The 22,443-nt window shown below is 39.9% G+C and overlaps 1 long non-coding RNA gene across 1 annotated transcript in view; it reads left to right on the forward strand.

Moving 5' to 3' along the window:
* The window catches only part of LOC123567885 (uncharacterized), a 65,079-nt gene extending 44,271 nt beyond the window's left edge, over positions 1 to 20,808 (forward strand). The window contains exon 4 of the long non-coding RNA XR_010579844.2: positions 17,698 to 20,808. This is a non-coding gene — a long non-coding RNA (uncharacterized lncRNA). The remainder of the gene's footprint in view (positions 1 to 17,697) is intronic.
* The last annotated feature ends 1,635 nt before the right edge of the window (positions 20,809 to 22,443 follow it).

Raw genomic sequence — 22,443 nt, forward strand, 5'->3', positions numbered from 1 at the left:
AAAAGACAAGAAACCCAAAGAACCAGGATGACAGCCCTGATGTCCTAAATCTAGACCTCCTCAAATTGTCAAAATAAATGTAATATCTCCTTCCCCTTTCCATCCCTTCCACAACCCACCCTTCCTTTGGTACCCCACTTCTTTGCTGCTCTGTAGTAATCCTGTTCAGTCCCCATGGTTCTGGGGAGGTGGACTCACCCCCAGAGGAGGACACAGAAGGCAGGCAGGCTTAGCAAAGCCGTGTCCTCCACAGGAACCTGGTTACATCTGTGGGGAAAGAGACACCCTTTTCCTCTGGGATGATGAGACATGAGGACCATGACATCATAGAGCATTTTGGACTTATAACCAGGTAGAGAGGGACTGCCTGAGAACGAGGCCAATGTGGAGAAAAGCAGAGCTGAGAGACACGGACAAAAACAAACCCCTCAAGGAGTAGAGATTATGAGCATCTCAGTTGAGTCCTGAGTTACATAAATGAGTTAATAACCTCTCCCTTTGTTTCTTAACCAAATTTGAATTAGGTTTCTGTTACTCGACTGTTTTCATCTTAATCGATATGTGCACATTCTACCAACATTGCTCACCTTATTGATGAGTAAGGAATTACAATTCTCTTTCCTTCTGTGTCATTATTTTCAGTATAAGTAGTTGGTCAACACAGAGAAGTAATATAAGACAGCATATGGTAGGCTTTCCTGTCATTCATGTTTCTTAGGATGCCTCGGTCTAAAGCAAATTTATGTTTCTGTTTCTGAAATCAGGTTTCTATTACTTGAGACAAAGAGTCCTGATTGATATAGGTTTGTGAATCATTCTGTAAACATGATCATTAAAACCATGGTGAGAATGCAAATAGATACAAAGATTAAGCTATAGGGAATATCACTTAAGGAGAGTGAAAAGGAAGAGAAGCCAGCAAAGGAAACTGAGGGAGTGATCAGGGGGTTCCAGGAGACCCGGCACAGGAGACAGCGTCCACCAGGTAGGAGCAGAAAACAGGGGTGTGGGTGTGGGCAAGGCCAGATATACAGAAAGTTCAAGCAGAGTGATGGTTAGAAAGAGTCTAGTGACCTGGAAATTAGGAGGTGGAGAATTATACCAGGAGTTTTTTGGGAACAAAGCCAAGGGGCTCTGGGTTAAAGAATGAGTGGAAAAAAAGTTTGCGTTTAACACTGCTGAAAGAAATCAGAAATGACACAAACAAATGGTAACACATCCTATGCTCATGGATGGGTAGAATCAATATTGTGAAAATAACCACACTGCTAAAAGCAATCTACAAATTCAAGGCAATCCCCATCAAAATACCATCATCATTCTTTATAGGTTTAGAAAAAACAGTTCTAAAACTTCATGTGGAAGCAAAACAAAAACAAAAACAAAAACCCGTATAGCCAAAGCCAGACTAAGCAAAAAGAACAAATCTGGGGGCATCACACTACCTGATTTCAAACTATAGTATAACTCTATAGTCAATAAAACATCATGGTACTGGTATAAAACTAGGCACATCAGCCAAGGAAACAGAATAAAGAACCCAGAGAAGGACCCAAATACTTACAGCCAACTGATCTTCAACAAAGCAAACAAAAACATAAAGTGGAGAAAGGACACATTTTTCAACAAATGGTGCTGGGATAATTGACTAGCTATATGTAGGAGAATGAATCTGGATACTCTTCTCTCGCCATATACAAAAATCCAAGATGCCGTATCCAAGACCTAAAACTATAAAAATTCTAGAAGATCACATTGGAAAACCTTCTAGACATTGGCTTGGGCAGAGATTTCGTGACCAAGAACCCAAAGGCAAATGCGATAAAAACAAAAATAAATAGCTGGAACTTAAACTAAAGAGCTTTTACACAGCAAAAGGAACAGTCAGCAGAGTAAACAGACAACCCACAGAGTGGGAGAAAATCTTCACAATCTATACATCTGATAAAAGACTAATATCCAAAATCTACAACAAACTCAAACAAATCAGTAAGAAAAGAAAAAAAAAATCCCATCAAAAAGTGGGGTAAGGACATGAATAGACAATTCTCAAAAGAAGATATACAAATGGCCAACAAACATATGAAACAATGCTCGACATCATTAATGATCAGGGAAATGCAAATCAAAGCCACAATGGGATACCACCTTATCCCTGCAAGAATGGCCATAATCAAAATATCAAAAAACAGTAGATGTTGGCGTGGATGCAGTGATCAGGGAACACTTCTACACTGCTGGTAGGAATGTAAACTAGTAGAGCCGCTATGGAAAATAGTGTGGAACTTCCTTAAAGAACTAAAAGAAGAACTGCCATTTGATCAAACTGCCATTTGATCAAAAGTGCCATTTGATCCAGCAATCCCACTACTGGGTATCTACCCAGAGGAAAAGAAAATCGTTATACGAAAAAGATACTTGCACACACATTTATAGCAGCACAATTCGCAATTGCAAAATTGCGGAACCAATACAAATGCCCATCAATCAACAAGTGGATGAGTAAACTGTGGTATATATATACAATGCAATACTACTCAGCCACAAAAAGGAATGAATTAATGGCATTTGCAGTGACCTGGATTGGAAACTATCATTTTAAGTGAAGTAACTCAGGAATGGAAAACCACACATTGTTCTCGCTGATATGTGGGAGCTAAGCTATGAGGATGCAAAGGCATAACAATGATACAATGGACTTTGGGGACTTGCGGGGGAGGTTGAGGAGGGGAGGGATAAAAGACTACAAATAGGGTGAGTGTATACTGCTCAGGTGATGCGTGCACCAAAATCTCACAAATCACCACTAAAGAACTTAACTCATGTAGTCAAACACCACCTATACCCCAAAAACATATAGAAAAAAATATTTTAAGTCTTGTGTTTAAAATGGTAGGTTGGGTGTATGTATTGACTGCTACTTCCTTCTGAGACACAACCGAAGTGTGAGGAAAATTATTAAAAATATATATATATATATATATATAACCTGCAAGGACAATGAGAGCAAGCGAAAAGACCACAGTGGATAAAAATTCGCACCAGCAAGTGAAAAATGTCAACAAATTTTTGGAAGTGGAATAAAAAGTGGAGAACAGGTATCTGGCATTGCAGAGGAGAGAATGCAGGGACACCTTGGAGCCCAGTGGGGTTAATGGCAGAGAGGGATTCACTGCTTAGAACTCTGACAACTTCAGGGCTGAGGCACAGGTAGCTTGGAGAGCAGGAGTAAGGCTCAGGCAGGGCTGAAAACAGGGAGGTAGTCTGAAAGCCTCTGTTAGAGCCACTTGGACCCACCCCTGATCATTCCCGTCCTTTGCAGTTGCATCACCAAACCCCCGATTCTCACAAGTAACCGGAGAATTGTTCTCTGGAGACCCTGAGAAGGCCAGAATCCCAACTCTGGAACATGTGTCAGAGTTGAGGCCATGGATGAGGTTATGTGCCCCAAACTGAAGGATTAGTAGAGGTCCACATACTCTTGACCAGAGCCCCATCCTGTCTCCCATCTTTGACCAGGGTACCAGGAGCCTCGTGTATGCTCCCCACGCAAGACATTGAAAGAGCTTCTCTGCAGAAACGATGCCCCCTGTGGTGGTTGGTACAGTGGCGACTTAGCTAAATGGAAACTGTGTTTAGCAGAATCCCCTTCTCTGGGTGGTTCTGCTTGGGCTGACAAGAGGATCTGTGTGAAGTTTGGCCAGCAGAAAAGGGAAGCAGCCTCCACCATGTTCTGAATGTGAGTTTAGCATGCTAGGTGCCACCACAGCCCCCAAACATTGTCACTGGTGGCTAACTCACTCTGGTGTTATAGCGGGGCTGCCAGACCCACAGCTCTGTGGCCCCCACAGACTTCCTTCCAGGCATGGCACAGCTTTGCTGAGAAATGCTTTGGCTTCCTTGGCAGGTCACCTGCATCATTGAGGTGGAGGTGGTGGTGGCAAGAACACCTCTAACTACCAACTAGGTGTCTGAGTACCACAAACTTAGTGGTTTAAACAGCAGGAACAGAGTCTTCTGGGGTGCTGGAAACGTTCCACGGCTTGATCAGCGTGGTAGCTCCTCAGATTTATCCACATGTACAAGTTTTTCAAGATTAGACACTTTGTAGGGTATATCTTATACTTCAATACAATGTTAACCAATGTTCCACATAGCATTAATCATTTGCCGTGAGTACTATCAAGAAAAGTTATAGCGTTCCATAAGAGGGCCTGGTCTGAGATGTGGGATCTGAGAGAACACCAGAGAGGATGGGCACAGGAGGTGACCCGGGGGCTGTGGTGTGAAACAGGCATGGGCCGGAGAGGGCACCCACTGTAGCCCATGATAAAGACATTGCACTCATCTCCAAACCCTATGGGCTTCCAAGCAGGAGACATGTCATAGATTACTTTGAAAAGAGTGAATGTTCAAGTACTTTTTTACTAGCTGAGTTAGCAACTGAGTATGTCTCTGTAGCACTACTTTATTTTCCAATTTACATTTAGGGTATGCACCCATTTCATATAGACCACGATATGCTTTGGATTTGTGTCCCCACCCAAACCGCATGTCAAATTGTAATCCCCAGTGTTGGAGGTGGGGCCCGGTGGGAGGTGGTTAGTTCATGGGGGCAGATTTCCCCCTTTGGTTCTGTTCACCTGATACAGTCCTCATGAAATCTGGTTGTTTAAAAGTGTGTGGCACCTCCCCACTCTCTCTCTTCCTCCTGTTCTGGCCATGTGAAGATGTGCCTGCCTCCCCTTTGCCTTCTGCCATGATTGTAAATTTCCTGAAGCCTCCCCAGCCATGCTTCCTCTACAGCCTGCAGAACCATGAGCCAATGAAACCTGTTTTATTTATAAATTACCCAGTTTCAGGTATTTCTTTATAGCAGTGCAAGAATAAACTTAAACAAACCATGACTTCTCTCTTCGCTTTTCCTGTCTCTTCTGTTCAAGACAACAGTACCACTGAGTCAGTGTCTGACATACACAAAGGATAGTGCCCATATACCTCTCCCAGACATAACTCTAAGAATGAACAACATCTAGACCAAGACTCTTTTGCAGAACCAGCCAGCTCGATCTTCCAGTGGACCATTGCTCAGACAGTGCTCCATGTGGCATTGATTAGTAACTGCAGTAAAATATGCTTGGAAAATATTTGGTCAGACAAAGTTACACAGTTTTCCTATTGCAGGACTTCTCATAGAGTTTCCCATGTTAATGTGCATTATGATTCTCTAAGAGGAGGAGATTATATGCAACATTCCCAAATTTATTTGAACCACGGGACCCTTTTGTGAGGTGAACGGTATTAGCAAGTCAAGATACTATGTTAATCTGACGACATACAACACAGTGCATAGGTAATCCCTACTAGTGAGTGATTTGTGGCATTATGTCATACAGTAACCTTCTTTATCTTAATTCATTTTTAGAATAAATATAAAGAAATGACAGAAAGCTGAGGTTGTTGTTTTATTTTTGTCTTTCATGAAGACTGATTTCTTCCACTACCATTACCTGCTCACTTTCTTCATCTGTCTTTGGAGCATCATTCATCTTCATTGGCTATTGATTACTTTCTTCTCTGGTGATTTTAAGTAGCTAAAAAACCTCCCAATGACTCCTCATATTATGTGAAAGAAATTGTATTTTTTTAACCCCTTTCAGAAATTACCATAAAACTAATGGGAGTTAGATCCCCATTCTGACTATCGCTGTTGACATGTAAAATCGTGTTTTTCATATCTTAAGTCCAAAACCATGTTATCTATTGTAGATAATTTTAGTGGAATAGACTGCAAAGAATCCTAGAAATGTTAATTCTACTACATCTGACATATGGAGAATTTTTGGTATTCAACTCAAGTTTTGCATTTTCTTTGCAATTTTCAACATGCACAGCCTCACACTCTCTTTCAAAGGCTCTGGTATTATCCAGAAGCAATTACGAAGAAAAACGAAATTACCTTTCGTCATTCTATCTATTCAACGCCTTGGAAATGCAGACTGACAATGAACTGACAATTATTTGCAATCCACTTTCAGTTAATTTCACCATAAATTGAGCCTGAGGACTGCTGACAAATAAAATATATTATTCATCTGAAAACATTCTCTTTGGGTCTCCAGATCTCCAATCTATTTCATTAGTGATCATGATCAAACTAAGTTGGGAATTGATTTATGCAATAGTTATCCTTCCACAATAATTAATTAGGAAAATAATGCTTTGGTAGAGCTTTGAAAAGGAGTGATTTCTAAGGCTCTTTGATAAAATAGAAAACTTTAAAAATAATTATGAGGCTGGGTTCCTAAGGGAGTAGATATGCATTGCCTTTCCTATTTCCAGAATACACTAGACTTAACTCACAGTCAGGGATAGCTCCTTGAATCTCAATTCAGTTCATCTGACAGTTTTTTGATAGTGTACTACATGCCCAGCACTGTGTGCTAGGTCTGTGAAGGTAACAGAAAGGGAGCTTTTTCAGTGAGTGTATATGGGCAGGTAGCTATATATGGTATTAACTATTCTAATAAATGCTATAATAGACATACTTGCAAAGTATTTTTGCAGTCATAACAGCTCCAGGGATTAATTCTGCTTAAACCATTGGGGAATGCTTTGTGGGAGAAAGTGACATTAGAGTTGGTCTTTCAGTTGGGAGAGATGAATGGGCTTGAGAGAATCCAAGTGCAATTCTAGGTGGAGAAAATACACGAACAATTGCAAAGAGCTGGGAAAGGTCCAAGTGGGTTTGAGGAGATGTGAGAAGCCTGGGTTGGCTGTGAGAGGTTAGGAGAGGAATGTATGTTGGGATCAGACTGTGAAGGAGAGATGTAAAGTGGACAGACAATTTTTAATAAATTTGATTTTAAGCCAGAAAGCTGTGTTGTTCAGGTGACAAATCGGGTTACAGTGCCATAGAGTGAGGGAATTACTGGAAGATATTGCAATTGCCCTGGTGAGAGGCAACAAAAAATCATGGGAGAGGAAAACAGGGATGCAAGGAGAAACAGAATTTGGGAATCATTTAGTTTATCCCCTTAAGAGAAGCCACGGCACATTGAAGTCAAGGAGTTATAAGGATCTCATGGGCGTTGAAATCATGGAAGTTGTGAGCAAATGATGGTGAGGAAAACACACAATGAATCAAGTGCTAAAGCCTTGAAAGAAGTTGGAGGTGTCTAGGAAGCTGATAGATGAGGATAATGTTTGTTCACTCTTTGGTTCATGTACTCATTCAAAGTCCTATAATTCAGAACCTACTCCACTGGGCACTGGGGATGTAAACACCAATAAGACACATTAAGTCAACAGCATTGATCAAAGAGGGAATGTATTATCTTCAGGCAGGGAAAGGTTTCAGGGTTAGTTAACAGACCTCAAAAGTGGAAATTCATGAAATTCAGGATAATACATACAGGTCAACAAGAACTTATAAAGAAATGGGAAAAGATGCTGCTCCAAGTCAAGCTTCATGTCACTTTTCCAGGCAGGAAGACAAGAATGGAAAATGGCAAACAATATATATGTTAATCTTACCCCCTTTGAGGGATTTCTCCTAGAAGTCATCCACTTTCATTTTGTTTTTCGGAATGGGTCACATGTCTATTCCTAGTCTGCATGAAAGCGTGGGAAATGTAGAATTTAACTGAGCACATTTTTGTGCCCAACAAGTTCTTCTAGAAAAGAGGCAAGAAAGAATGGACATGGCCTAGACAACTAGCAACTACACTTTTATGGTAAAGGGTTCAATTCACCAAGAAGAGCTAATTGTCCTAAACATATATGCACCCAATACAGGAGCACCCAGATTCATAAAGCAAGTTCTTAGAGACCCACAAAGAGACTTAGATTCCCATTCAATAATAGTGGGGGATTTCAACATCCTACTGATAACATTAGACAGATGATCGAGACAGAAAATTAACAAAGTTGTTCAGGATGAACTCAGCTCTGGATCAAGAGGACCTGATATATATCTACAGAACTCTCCACCCCAAAACAACAGAATATACATTCTTCTTATTGCCACATGACACTTACTCTAAAATTGATCATGTAATTATGTAAAAAGCTCCTCAGCAAATTCAAAAGCAAATTCAAAAGAAAGGAAATCATAACAGTCTCCCAGATCACAGAGCAATCAAATTAGAACTCAAGATAAAGAAACTTATTCAAAACCACACAACTACGTGGAAATCGAACAACCTGTTCCTGAATGACTCCTGGCAAATAATAAAATTAAGACAGAAATCAAGAAGTTCTAATGAGAATACATGGAGACAGGAGGGGAACAACACACACTGGGGCCTGTTGGAGGGGTGCAGGAAGGGAGAATATCAGGATAAACAGCTAATGCATGATGGGCTTAATACCTAGGTGAAGGGTTAATAAGTGTAGCAAACCACCATAGCACACATTTACCTATGGAACAAACGTGCACATCCTACACATGTATCCTAGAACTTTAAATTAGATTAAATTAAATTAAGAAATCAAGAAGATATTTGAAACTAATAAGAATGAAGAGACAACACACCAGGATCTCTGGGATGCAGCTAAAGCAGTGTTAAGAGGAAAATTTATAGCACTAAAATGTCTACATCAAAAAGCTAGAAAGATCTCAAGTCAACAACCTAACATCACAAGAACTAGAGAACCAAGAGCAAACAAATCTCAAAGCTAGCAGAAGACAAGAAATAACCAAGATCAGACAGGAACCAAAGGAAATAGAGATGTGAAAAAACCCTTCAGAAAATCAACAAATCCAGGAGCTTGTTTTTTTGGCAAAAATTAATAAAAGAGCTAGACTGCTAGCTAGACTAATAAAGAAGAAAAGAGAGAAGAATCAAACAGATGCAATCAGAAATGATAAGGGGAATATCACCAGTGACCCCACAGAAATGCATATTTAAATATATTTTTGGCCAGGCATGGTGGCTTATGCCTATAATCCCAGCATCCTGGGAGGCCAAAACAGGAGGATCACTTCAGACCAGGGGTTCAAGACTGGCCCAGGAAACATAGTGAGACCCTGGCTGTACAAAAAATAAAATAAAAATTTGACAATCATGGTTGTGCACACCTGTAGTCCTAGATATTCAGGAGGCAGAGGCAGGCGGATCACTTGAACCTAGAAGTTCGAGGTTACAGTGACCTGTGATTGCACCACTGCACTTCAGCCTGGGCAACAAGAGTGAGAACCTGTCTCAAAAATAAATAAAAATAAATAAATACATTTTTACTATATCGTTCTCATTGATTAAAGGCTTCCTAGAGCATAAGTTCTAGTTTAAAAGTAATTTTTCTAGAATTTTGAAGCATTGCTCCATTTTGTTCCAACTTCCAGTGTTACTCTTGAGAAATCATGCCACTCTGATTCTCATTTCTTTGTTATGTGATGTGATCATTCTCTCTGTAAAATCTTAGTTTCCTCTCTTTATCTCTAATGTTCTGAAATGTCATAATAATGTGCCTTTGTGTAGATCATTTTCCATGTCTTACACATGGCATTGGGAAGATCTTTTCAATCATGACACTGCTTTATTGTTTCTGTGAAAATCCTCTCCCCTACTGTTTTATACTAGGATATCTGACCTCCTGGACATTTTCTTCATTCTATTTCCAACTCTTCTATTGAATTTTTAAATTTCAGCTATCGTTTTTTAATTTCAAGAGCCCCTTCTTTTTTCTCTAATTATTACTGATGTGGTTTGGCTGTGTCCCCACCCAAATCTCATCTTGAATTGTAGTTCCTATAATCCCCATATGTTGTGAGAGGGACCCTGTGGGAGGTAGTTGAATTATGTGAGTGGTTACCTCCGCGCTGTTCTCATGATAGTGAGTGAGTTCTTGCAAGATGGTTTTATAAGGGGCTTTTCCCCCACTTCACTCTGCAATTCTCCTTGCTGCTGCCATATGAAGAAGAATGTGTTTGCTTTCCCTTCTGCCATGATTGTAAGATTCCTGAGGCCTTCCCAGCCCTGTGGAACTGTGAGTCAATTAAACTTCTTTCCTTTATGAATTACCCAGTCTTGGGTATTTATTCATAGCAGCATGAGAATGAACTAATACAGTTACTAACTATAATTAATAATTATCTTTAATTGTAGTATAACAAGCTTCTAAGTGAGGTTTTTAATAAATTTGGAGTTGTGTCTGAGGCTGAAAGCCTAGAATGCCATCTATGCCCGTATTCCAAAAGAAGATGTTAGACATTCATGAAGGACTAACATACCATGCATTTACAGTAACATGAGTCTTGTGCCCATAGCCCACCTCTCAACTTTAGTCCCTGTGTGAAGAAAGAAAACTCCATAAAAAAGCTAGAGACTCTTTAGAGTGAGTTAGAATTTTTTTTTTTTTTTTGAAGAGCGTCATATATGGGCACATGAACATTTAAAGTAGAAGTTTCTCTCCACCTCTTGGGTCAAGCAATGGGAGGCTTCATGTGCACACTGTAGACACTGAGTTACTTGCCAGGAGTGGAGACGAACATCTCAGTCCCCAGTCAGCTGCTGCTGAGCTGCAGAAATGTGTAGACTTGTTCTGTGCTTCTACTTGAGCGGAGAGTGGGGAAAGAGTATTCTTGGGAGAACTAGACCCATGTCCTCTGGATTTAGGGGGTTAGGTGGGTGGTGGGGCAGAAGGATTAGTGACTTCCACTCACCTAAGGCTGCCTGGAGATGCTTGTGTGGAAAAAAGAAGGGACCGCGGTGGGAATGGTCTAAACTTTCGTCATTGAATTAGACAGAGATTCATGAGTTTTTCCAAGAACTAAATGAGAAACCAGGAAAGTAATAGTGAGCTTGAGTTTCCACCCAAGAGTTCTGGCTCAACAGAATGAGCTTGCATCAAGAGTACTTGGGAAGAGAATTAGGGGAAATCATGAAAGGTCAGCTGCATGAGGTTTCACCAAGTAAAGTGTGGGGAGAACAGTGTGAAGTCAAAAGTCCCACAGGAGCGTGAGAAAAAAAAAAAAACTGTGCAAAAGCACCACCAGCAGAAAGGGTCAGCATTGGGGCACCTACCACACAGAGGTACCAATGTCAGGTACGACCGCCCAATAATATAGGACTGTCTTTTCCTCTTCTAACCCCTGCTCCCCTTGGGCATAATACTAAGGGGGGCAGAGAAGCATCAGCTGGTGAAGAGAGAAAGAAGGGTTTTGATGGAGACAAAAAGAATAGACCATGAACCCCCACTTCCATCTGGCAGAATTCAGAATCAGACCCAAGCTAGAAAGTGGGAGAAGATATAGATTAGATAAAAGATGGAAGATTAGATTAGAGCGTACTTTTCAATACCCCAAAATGAGACGGTTCTAATCTCCAAAAGTGCCCGGAAAAGCCTTTGACTTTGCACAAGATATTATCCTGGTGTGGGAGAAAGAAAATCTGACAGAGAAAATTTAAGGATGACCAGGTTGTTTCCTGCCTGTTATTTGTCAAGTACAATTCATTTAAGAAAGTGGTTATAATAGCATTTTTGTTTCCTTTTCCATTCTCTGTGTCCTTGTAGAATCACACTTTTGCCATCATTTCAGTGGGATTTCAGGTGAGAGAAAAGATGGACACATGTGCTCAGTCCCTTTTTAAACTACAAGTCAATGTAACTGCCTTATTTATTTTATTATTTTATTATTATTATTATTATTATTTTGGACCAAAAGCTCCTTTTCCAGGAAAGACTAAGTCGACCTACTGATATTTGAGTGAGTAATCAATAGATAACAGGAAAATCCAAATTTCCACTTCAAATATTGGGCATATTCCACTTACGTAAGTTCATTTAAGAGAGAAGTTTTAGCCCAGCATGGTAGTGCACACCTGTGGTCCCAGCTACTCAGGAGCCTGGGGGATCGAGGCTGCAGTGAGCCATGATTGAGCCACTGAATTCCCACGTGACTGACAGAGTGAGATCCTATCTCAATATAAAAAAAGAAAGTAAATTAAAAAGAAAACAAAAAAGAAAAACTATAACTGTCGTCCATTATCTTGTAGCTAACCATCTGAACTAATTTCTCAGAAAGAGCAGTCATTGACTGTCACATCTGCCACCTAGTGGCCACTCTGATGCACACATTATGCTAATTCTTAGCCTACATCTTTTCATCCTTCACCCCTGCATCCATCGTTCATTCATTCACCCATCCATCTATCCATCCATTCATCCACCCATCCACTCATTATCCCTTCATCCATCCATCCATCCACCCATCATTCATATTCATTTACCCATCCATCCGTCTGTCTACACATATGTGCATGGTGCACTTATTTGGGTCAGGCTCTAGGTATACAGATAAACAGAATACATGAGCCCTTGACCTTCCTCGAGGAAGTGACAATCTAATGGGGGAGAAAAACATGTATTTTTCTTTCTTTGAGGGAGGATTCTAAAAGCTAAGTCTCCAATGTCCAAGTCTGTGTTTCAAGATTTTTTTTTAAATCTCAACTGGCTTCTTTCCTGTAATTTAATGAAATACTTAAGCCTTTGCCATATTAAAGAGGAAAAAATCCAAAAAACAAACAAACTTTTCATAAATCATACTACCTCTAACCATTTTCTTATTTCTTTCCTTTCATTCATAGCCAAGTTACAGGACACACATGGCCTTTTGGTCTGCAGTGACTGACAAGTCATTGGCAAAAAATTGCCAGTTTTTAAGGTAACTGGTGGCAGTAAGTGGTTTTTACTGAAGGGCCTCTTTATTTCTTCTCTTCATGCAGGCCAAGATGTCAGGGTCAAAGCCATCTCAACTTTAAGAGACCCAAGATCCAGTGTAAAAATGGGATCCTAATTTCTAAAGTTCCAAGTACTCTGCCTTCCAGCTATACCTTCCTTTTTATGTATGGAAATTATGGCTCTGGAAGCTGCAAATTTTACAACAGTGGCAAAATAACACTAAAAAATGTCAGAATTATAGTGGCTATTGCATAGAATGTTCCCGATGAATAACACCACACTTTTAAAAAAATTAATGATTTATTTATTTACTTATTTATTTTTATCTTTTATTTTTTTGATACAAAGTCTTGCTATGTTGCGCAGGTTGATTTCAAACTCCTGGGCTGAAGCCATCCTCCCACCTTGGCCTCTCGAGTAGCTGGGACTACAGACAAGAACCACTGCCCCTGGCTCAACATTGTGTTAGCAGCAGTGACACTGTTTGTACAGATTCACTATCTGCAGTAACTCAGTTCTTGCCTCCTTAAAAGAAAGAATTCATCTGAGGAGCATAACACACAGTGTGAAAGTATATTTTAAAAGTTTTAGAGCAGAAATGAAAGGAAGTAAAGTATATTTGGAAAAGGGCCAAGCAAGGAACTTGGGAGTTTCAAGTGCCTCCCCTTGACTTGGGGTTTATATGTTGGTATGATTCCAGGGTTTGTGTTTCTTCTCCCCTGATTCTTCCCTTGGGGTAGGCTGCCCACGTGCGCAGTGGTCTGCCAGGACTTGGGAGGGGCCACATATAGTGTGTTTACTGAAATTGTGCACATGCTCATTTGAGGCATTTTTCCCTTACCCGTCACATATTCCCAGAAGAAGGTCATATACCAATTAAACTGCCATCTTGCCTCTTAGTGTGCATGCCTGGGCCCACTAGCCCCAGTCCTGAGATCTTACCGGGAAGCTGCTGCTCATCAGCTTCAGGTGTTTTCTGTCTATTGGGAGCGGGCCGTTCCCTGGCACCAGCTGTGACCAATTACAACGTTAGCTAGACAGTTTAACAACTGCCTGACCATCACTTGATAGTCGCCTGACATTCCTGGTGGAAGGGGGCCTCTTCTGCCCTGCTCATATCTGCCTAACTACCTACTCTAACAATTACACTTTAAGATTGATCCTTTCCCTTTCATGGGCAGTGATTGCTTTCCTGATCATCTCATTTCTTGTCCTGAGAACTTGGCTTGACTTTCCATCTGTCAGGGGTACATGGGTTGTTGGGTCTGTGTATATAGGTGGCCAATCAAAAGGCTAGGAGCCTCAAGAATATGGCTAGACAGAAATGGAGCTGCACCCCATTTGCAGCTAGCAAAATATGGCCAGACAGAGATGTGGGTTGCACCTTATTTGCAGCTAGACTGATTGTGATACAGGAGAGAGAAAGAAATTATTTAGGCAGATAGTGACGGCAAAGAGTCCTTGGCAGAACTTCCCTTCTAACAAAAAAGCATAACTAGAAATCATGTCTTTTCTAACAAAGAGCAACCTGAGAAATAGGGGTGCAAAACATAAAAAAGGAAGCTGGAAGCTTGCACAGGGGAATGCCAGCAACCGCACCAACAAAAAAGGGCTACCTGGGAGACAGGCGTGTCCGCCATGGAAGCTCCATCTTCCCTTTTTTGTTAGCACATGTACAGTAAGAAAGAAATGGGCAACATGAAGAAGCTCAGGCAGAGAACCCACCTGCATAATAAAAGATTGGGGTGGGGGCTGCCAGAGATTTGCACCCTGTGCAGATGGCACACCTGGTCCTAACTGATTTTTTGTGTCCTACGTAGATCAGACATCGCCTTCATCTTAACTCATCTATGAAAACCACTGCATTTCACCACAAATAGGCAACGCATTTTTCTGGGACACCTCTCTGTAGCAGAGAACTATTCTCTTTCTTTTGCCTGTTAATCCTCCACTCTTAACCTTACTCTTTGTGTGTCTGCATCCTTGCTCTCCATGGCCACGAGGCAACGAACCTCAGGTGTCACCCCAGACAATGATGCCACTTCAATCATTGCAGCTCTCAAGGCATTATTTAAGTCTCTGGGTTTTTTTGTTGTTGTTGCTTTTGTTGTTGTTGTTGTTGTTGCTGTTGTTGGTTCTGGCTGTTTTTTGGGAGTGACTCTGGAAGAGCTGATCTACAGGGCTCTCAAATTAGGTCTACCCAGGGATGCCTTCAATAGGTATAAGCTTCTAATAGTGCCTTCAACGGTGCAGCTTCTAAAAGTATTTCAAAAAATGTTTATTGCATATTTTGAACGGCTTTTCACAAAATGCCTAATAAAAAGTTTAAGTGATTTATAAGAAAATTAAATCTACTGACCTTTTTGTTTAGCCCAGTTCATTGAAGAACTCCATCCTAAAGTCAGTAATCTAATTAAGAAACAAACTCAATTGAAAAGACTGCCCATTGAACTAACTTGGTCTCCAAAATACAACTTTCCGTATTTAGCTAGCTATTTTGAAATTCCTTGTAAAAATAAATTTACATTTATAAATGAAATCTCCATTTCTAAGGGTGTCTTCCTCTCAGTACCTAAATCACAATAGGAAAGACATTGGCTTAAAGCTTACGTAACAAATTTTACTCTTGTTTAAGGTAATTTTCCCAGCCCTCTTGTCTTAACTGAGTCTTTTACCTACGCCCTTCTTTATCTCAGCAAATAGTGGCATTTAGACCTAAGTTCTATAAATTTTCCACCTAGTTTCACACAAATGTCATGACTTTGGAAATGCAAATTTAAGGCCACCTACCTAACAATTGTTTAGAGCAAGGAATAATCAATCATAAGATTGATAGTCTAAAGTGGAGAGAGATTTTGAAAACTGGAAAATGCAGAATATTTATTTATTTATTTATTTTTGAAACAGGGTCTCACTCTGTTACCCAGGCTAGAGTACAGTGGCACAATCATAGCTCACTGTAACCTTGAACTTTCAGGCTCAAGCAATTCTCTCACTTCAGCCTCTGGAGTAGCTGGGACTACAGGAACACACCAGGAACACACCACCATGTTCAACTAATTTTTTTTTTTTTTGTAGAGACTGGGCCTCGCTATGTTGCCCAGGCTGGCTTTGAATTCCTGGCCTCAAGTGATCCTCCCACCTGAGACTCCAAAAGGGCTGAGATTATAGGTATGAAAAAATAAATAAATCTCAGGACCCCAAAATCACTAAACCAAAGAGAAAAGTCAGGCTGGGAACTGTGAAGGGCAAACCTGCCTCCCATTCTATTCCTAAATAAGATGGCTACAAAGATTAAAAAAGCTACATGCCTCCCTCACAATTTGTCCACAAAATAATTCCTGGTGGACAAAGGACAGACAGAACTCAAAGTCATCCCTCTGCTCCCAGGAGACAAATGCACAGCTGATTGCTTCCTTTGATTCATTGGAAGGCTAATCAGAAACCCAAAATAATGCAACCATTTGTTCTTTATCTACCTATGACCTGGAAGCCCCCTCCCGACTTTGAGTTGTCCCACCTTTCCAGGCCGAACCAATGTACATCTTACATATATTGATCGATGCCTCATGTCGCCCTAAAATGTATAAAACCAAGCTGTGCTCCGACCACCTTGGGCACATGTTGTTAGGACCTTCTGAGGCTGTATCACGGGTGCACCCTTAACCTTGGCAAAATAAACTTCCTAAATTGATTGAGACTTGTCTTAGATACTCTGGTTTACACAGGCATGAGTCACCATGCCTGGCTAGCAGAATCGTTAAAAAGTTGTAAGATCTGCTTCTCTCTGTGTGTCTGTGTGTCTATATGTATTACGTTTATGTGATATTTCTCTACCAAAATAGCTGAAAAAAAGCTCTAATTTGCTTGAAGAAAACCTAAACACTTAGATCAAATATTTTAATGCCTTTTAGTTCATGTGATTTGAGTAAATCTTTGGTAAATAGGACGAGTTTATTACTATTGTTGTTTTAATAAAAACGACTGTGTCTTGTGATCAGGAAAATACCCATGCATTTAACTTTAGAGTTCATGCTTAGCATTTGCATCCTTTAAAAATGGGTTACATGGAAATAACTTAAATGATGGCTAGCCTTGTTTAATGGGCAATTCAAGAATTATTGTTAAAAATGACTAGACTAGGAAAATGTAGACAGGATAAAAGTTTATAAATAAAATTTTCATGATTTCAAAAATCTTTGTAAGTAACTTAAAGTTGTGTTATAAGTAAGTAATAGATTCTCATGAAATATCTGAATCATTTCTAAGTACGATAAAATGCTGAAACATTAATTGTTACACATAAGTTTAAGTTTGTTTTTGGCTTCTTAAATTGTACAAAAAGACAAAATGCATTTAGGTCTATTAGTAAATATGTTCTATTCCACATTAAAAAGTTGTACTTTAACCAGATACAACGAATGGCACATGCATGTAGTCCCAACTACTTAGGAGGCTGAGGCAGGAGGATCGCTTGAGACCAGGAATGTGAGCCCAGCTTGTGTAACAGAGACCCCATCTCTAAAAGAAAAAGAAAAAAAGAAAATTTGTACCTTCAGGAAGCACATATTTCTAGAAATTATGAAATGGTGCTAGTCTACAGAATTGGTTTGCAACTGCTAAGAATTAACAACTATAATTAGTATAAATAACTAAAACTACTAGAAATAAGGGGAACAATTCAATATGCTAAGTAGGAAAGTGAGAGTGTTTTGTTGAGAAAAATTATAAGGAAGGCATAAAGGTGTGCTTTTTTCTCTTTGGGTGAAAAGTAATTTTGTCTAATTTTGATATTATTTAAAGGTTGTTTCAAAATATGGATTTGGGAAGTAAAGAGAAGCAAGGAAAGAGGGAACCAGTAAGCAGGAGAAAGAGATTTTGTGTTTTATCAAGATAATTTCCTATGCTTCATACTGTCTTTATTAGATCTCTGATTACTTAAGAAAATTGAGTTAAAGCATTAAGTTTTTTTCCTACAAATATGCTTTTTTTTTTTTTTTTTTCTCCATACAGGGTCTGGTTCTGTTGCCCAGGCTGGAGTGTGGTGGCATGATCTCAGCTCACTGCAACTTCTGCCTCCTGGGCTCAAGCCATCCTCTCACCTCAGCCTTCCAAGTAGCTGGGTCTACAGGAGCATACCGCTGTGCCTGGCTAATTTTTTGTCGTTGTTGTATTTTTCATAGAGACAGGGCGTATTAGTCCATTTCCACGCTGCTGATAAAGACATACCCGAGACTGGGCAATTTACAGAAGAAAGAGGTTTATTGGACTTACAATTCCATGTGGCTGGGAAGGCCTCACAATCATGGCTGAAGGTGAAAGGCGTGTCTCACATGGTAGGAGACAAGAGAAGAGAGCTTGTGCAGGGAAAGTCCCCTTTTTAAAACCATCAGATCTCATGAGACTTATTCACTATCAGCACAGGAAAGACCTGCCCCATGATTCAATTACCTCCCACCGTATCCCTCTCATAAACACGTGGGAATTCAAGATGAGATTTGGGTGAGGATACAGCCAAACCATATCACGGGGTTTGCCACATTGCCCAGGCTGATCTCGAACTCCTAGACTTGAGCAATCATCCTGCCTAGGCCTCCCAAATTGCTGGGATTACAGGTGTGAGCCACTTCCCCCAGCCTTGCAACTTCTTTCAATTAAAACTCTGGTTAAAGGAATAATTATTGTTTCATAGTGGCCTGTGATCCTACTCTTGATCAAGTGTTTTGAAAGTTTATTTTCGACAAACTTCTTAAAACCAAATTATAAAATGAAGTCTTTTTGACCTTGAGCCAGCTGTTGGACAGCCCAGAGGACCCCTGGAAATGCAAAAGAGAGGTAGTAAACAGATTAAGCAGCTTATTTGATTCATTAAATTACATGAGAAACTTTGTCAAATAAGAAATGGAATTTAACCTTCTTCAAGTCATATTTTTATATCTTCAAGAAGGTTCATAATAGGGATAGAAAGAACTCTGGCAAGTACAGGTTTCTGATAAATTTGAGTTTGTGGGTTTCTTTCTTTTTTTTTTTTTTTTTAGGTACCGTTGGACTGGGTAAGAATTTCTAGAACTCTAATGAAGAAACTAATGGGTTTGTGAAACTGCTAACCAAGATTAAACAGAACAAAAATGTATTACATGACACTGAATGAACTGACAAGAAGGAATAATGGGGCTTAATGGCGTTTTAAAAGAGAAATATTTCTGATTCCTTTAATGTTTCATTATCCAGATTTAAGGGAACTTTTTTTTCCTTTTAAACTAACTATAACTTATAGCAATTTGCTAATGCATACTTTCGTAAACAAAAATTGAAACAGTTGCTTTTGTTCCTTACCTGATCCCTCCAAAACTCAGGAATTAATTCATGGGTATTCTTATTTTTGTTTATGATGATATGGTTATTTGCATAAATTCAACAAGAGTCTGTTCTCTTTAACATGATACAACTGAAAACATTGACTATATTATCAAGGCTTTGACTGGAATGTCATATTTGAACACATGCATACAATATCTGGCTTTAAGGGCAAAGTCTGATGTCTGCATTTGTTTGACTTCCTAGCATTGAGAGGTTTTAAAAAATCCAGTCTGAGGTTTCTTGTCAAAATTATCAGCAAAGCAAATTTAAAAGGAACCTATATGGTTATTCTTGCTGTACTTACACAGATAATTAGGCCAAGTTTGAGACTAAACTTATTTTACAAACAAATTGGTGTTACTGTGATTATTTTTAGTAGAAGTGGAGGTGACAATAGAGAGAAATTATGTTTCAGAAGAAAACCATAGTACACATGTTGTTAGATCGTAGCCCTGTTCATTGTTTTCAAGTTTTTATTATTTATTTAGGATTAGATCTCAAATTCCTCTAGTTTACTTCAATATCTGGCTACAACTCTCCAACCAAGAACAAAAACTGCTAAGCTGGACAATTTGACATAAGTTTCAGGAATAAAATCTCATGCCTGCTGTGTCGATCACATGGAGAGCTCACCAGAATGCCCAATGCCACAATCCAAGGAGGGAATCATGGGAACCCTGGTTTATAGTCAGTGGGCCGGAAGCTGAGGTCAAAATCTGAGTTTGTAATTGGCATGGGAAATGGGGTCAGTTTCCTAGGACTGAGCCCTCACCTATCGTGAACTCTCAACCCAACTTTACCTGGCTGTCTCCAGGTAAGTAGGATCAGAATAGCAGGACACTTAGCTGGTGTTTGCTGCAGAGTTGCTTGGTTGGCATGCGGAGAAAACCCCCCATACATCTGGTGCCAGAAGTACTGTGTGATCGTGAGTAGGGAGTGGGGAAACATACTTAGGTTTTTCCCATATGTACATCCACGCAAATATATGTGTGAATCTTAGTATAATTCTTTTCATCTTATTTGATTTCAAGATAATGAAAGTTGTATTCTTATTGCTATTTATTAATAGGAAGTCTGATTAATCCAGAAAACAGTATTTTTTGGTCTCTCTTCTAAAGTAATTTTCATTTTCTCTCATCTAGTTTTCACATGAAAGCTTGATGGAACTATAATACGAAGGATAATGTTACGTAAATGCGGTGTATTTAGAAGTGAAATTCCTGAGTCAATGGTTTCCTTTCGTTTCTAGACAGTGTAAGGGTAGTACTTGAGTTGGTGTTGTTAACCCCCTCCCCAAAACATGAAAGGTAATAGGGATCCTAGGTGGGCAGTCCTGCCACTGGAGACATTTGAAACTCAAATTCCATTTCTATACATCAAAGGCTAAATCATGCTAAAACTAACATGTTTACAAAACAAATTTTGATTTAAACAAACCAACAAAACTCCCTCTGATTGCTCTCATTGCACTTAGGTAAAATCCAGTCCCCTCCTGGTGGTCCCCAAGGTCCTGACTGGGCCAGGCCATCCAGTGGCACCTAGCGCTCCTGCTCCAACCCCTCAGGTGCAAGCTCCTCCCTATTCATGGACCCCTCTCTGTTGGAAGCCCTTATCCCACTTCAGGTCTAACCCTCTTTCATCTCAAGTCTTACATGTTGTGTCCCTGGAGAAACTTTCATTAACTCCCCACTCAAAACTGTTCCTCCTGTTCCTCTTTTTCATCCCACTTTTCAACTCATTATTAAAGGCACTTATTTCAATGTGCATCGTGTCATTTGTGCTGTGATGATTGGTTGACTGTGTATGTTCATCCCAGAGCTCTATTTTGTTTCTTTTCTGTATCCAGTGTTTTTCAGAAAGAGGGTTGGGCGTGCTTATGGCATCTGGGGGAACAATTCTTCATGCAGTTTATTAGGTTATGCATGATAATGATGCTTAACAAACAACCCCCAAGCCTCATTGGTCACAGCAAGCACTGATATCTCACTCATGGGCTTGGTGCTCAGCTGGGCTTGGGGCTCAGGTCTGCTCTGCTCTCTCACTGGTGTTTCCTGTTTGAGGGCCCAGGCGGATGGAGGTATGGTTGCCTGAGTATGCGTTCTGCTGGTGAATGACATGAGCATAGGAGAGTGAGGGAACACAGAATGGTTCTTAACACCTCACCCAGAACTGGCACAATCGCCTATCTGCCCACATTTCTCTGGTCAAAGAAATTTTTATGACCTAAAATCAATGCAGGAAGTTTGATGTCTTTAACAACTGGACGCTAAATGTTGGTAATACTTCTGCTGTAGTCTGAATGTTTGGGTTACCCCAAAATCTGTATGTGGAAATTCTGACTTCCACAAGGTGGTATTATTAGAAGATGGGGGGTGATTAGGGCTCTACCATAATGAATGGGATTGTGCTCTTATAAAAGAGGCCTTACAGAGGCTCCTCACCCTTCTAGCATGTGAGGTGACAATGAGAAGCTGTACATCCATGAGAAATGGGACCTCACCGGACATTACATTTGGTAGTGCCTTGACCTTGGACTTCCCAGCCCCCAGAAGTGAGGAAAATAAATTTCTGTAGTTTACAAGCCACTCTACAGTATTTTGTTATAGCAGCCTGAAGAGACTGAGACAATCTCCCATGCTCTGTGAAAACTCCAAACTGCTCCTTGGTCCTGAATCTCTACCCTCACCCACACTGAGAGCCCTTCTCTGTGCCTGGCACACAAGAGGCATAGAATGAATATTTGGTGAAAAATTAACTTGGCCAAATTGCCCTCCAAGAAATGTTGTAAAACCTTACTGACTAGGGAATACTACTGGCATTTGTTTAATGTCCTTTAAACATAATTATTTTTTCCATACAAAACGATACCATATTTTAACCTTGTAGAATAACGCTGTTATTTATTTCAGACAATTAGTGACAATTTCTTTTAGAAATTCTCTATTCAAGTCTTATGCTCATTTTTCTATTACATTTTTCTTCCTCATTTGGAAGAATTCTTGTCATAGGTAACAAATATTTTTCCAGTTTGCCTTTTAAATGTTGTAATAATTTTTTGGCAGGCAGACATTGTTAACATTTATATAGCCTCATCTCTCACTGTTTTTGTTCATGGCCTGCTGAAGCACACATTTTCACTGCATCAAATGGACAGACTATAATGTACTTAACCAATCCCTTATTATGGGCTATTTACTAAGTTTATAGGTTTTTTTTTCTTATCAGTAACATTGTGATGAAGATCTTATATAAGCCCTGAAAGTAGAAGTATCGTATCAAAGGATATTTTTTAAGTTCTTCATATTACTATTGAAATTTTGCTTCCTAGACCCTATACCTCAGTTCCCCCAAACCCCAGGACTCACATCCCAGACACCCCTTCATCCCAAGACCCACATC

This window comes from Macaca fascicularis, chromosome 12, assembly GCF_037993035.2.
Source record: "Macaca fascicularis isolate 582-1 chromosome 12, T2T-MFA8v1.1".
NCBI lineage: Eukaryota > Metazoa > Chordata > Mammalia > Primates > Cercopithecidae > Macaca > Macaca fascicularis.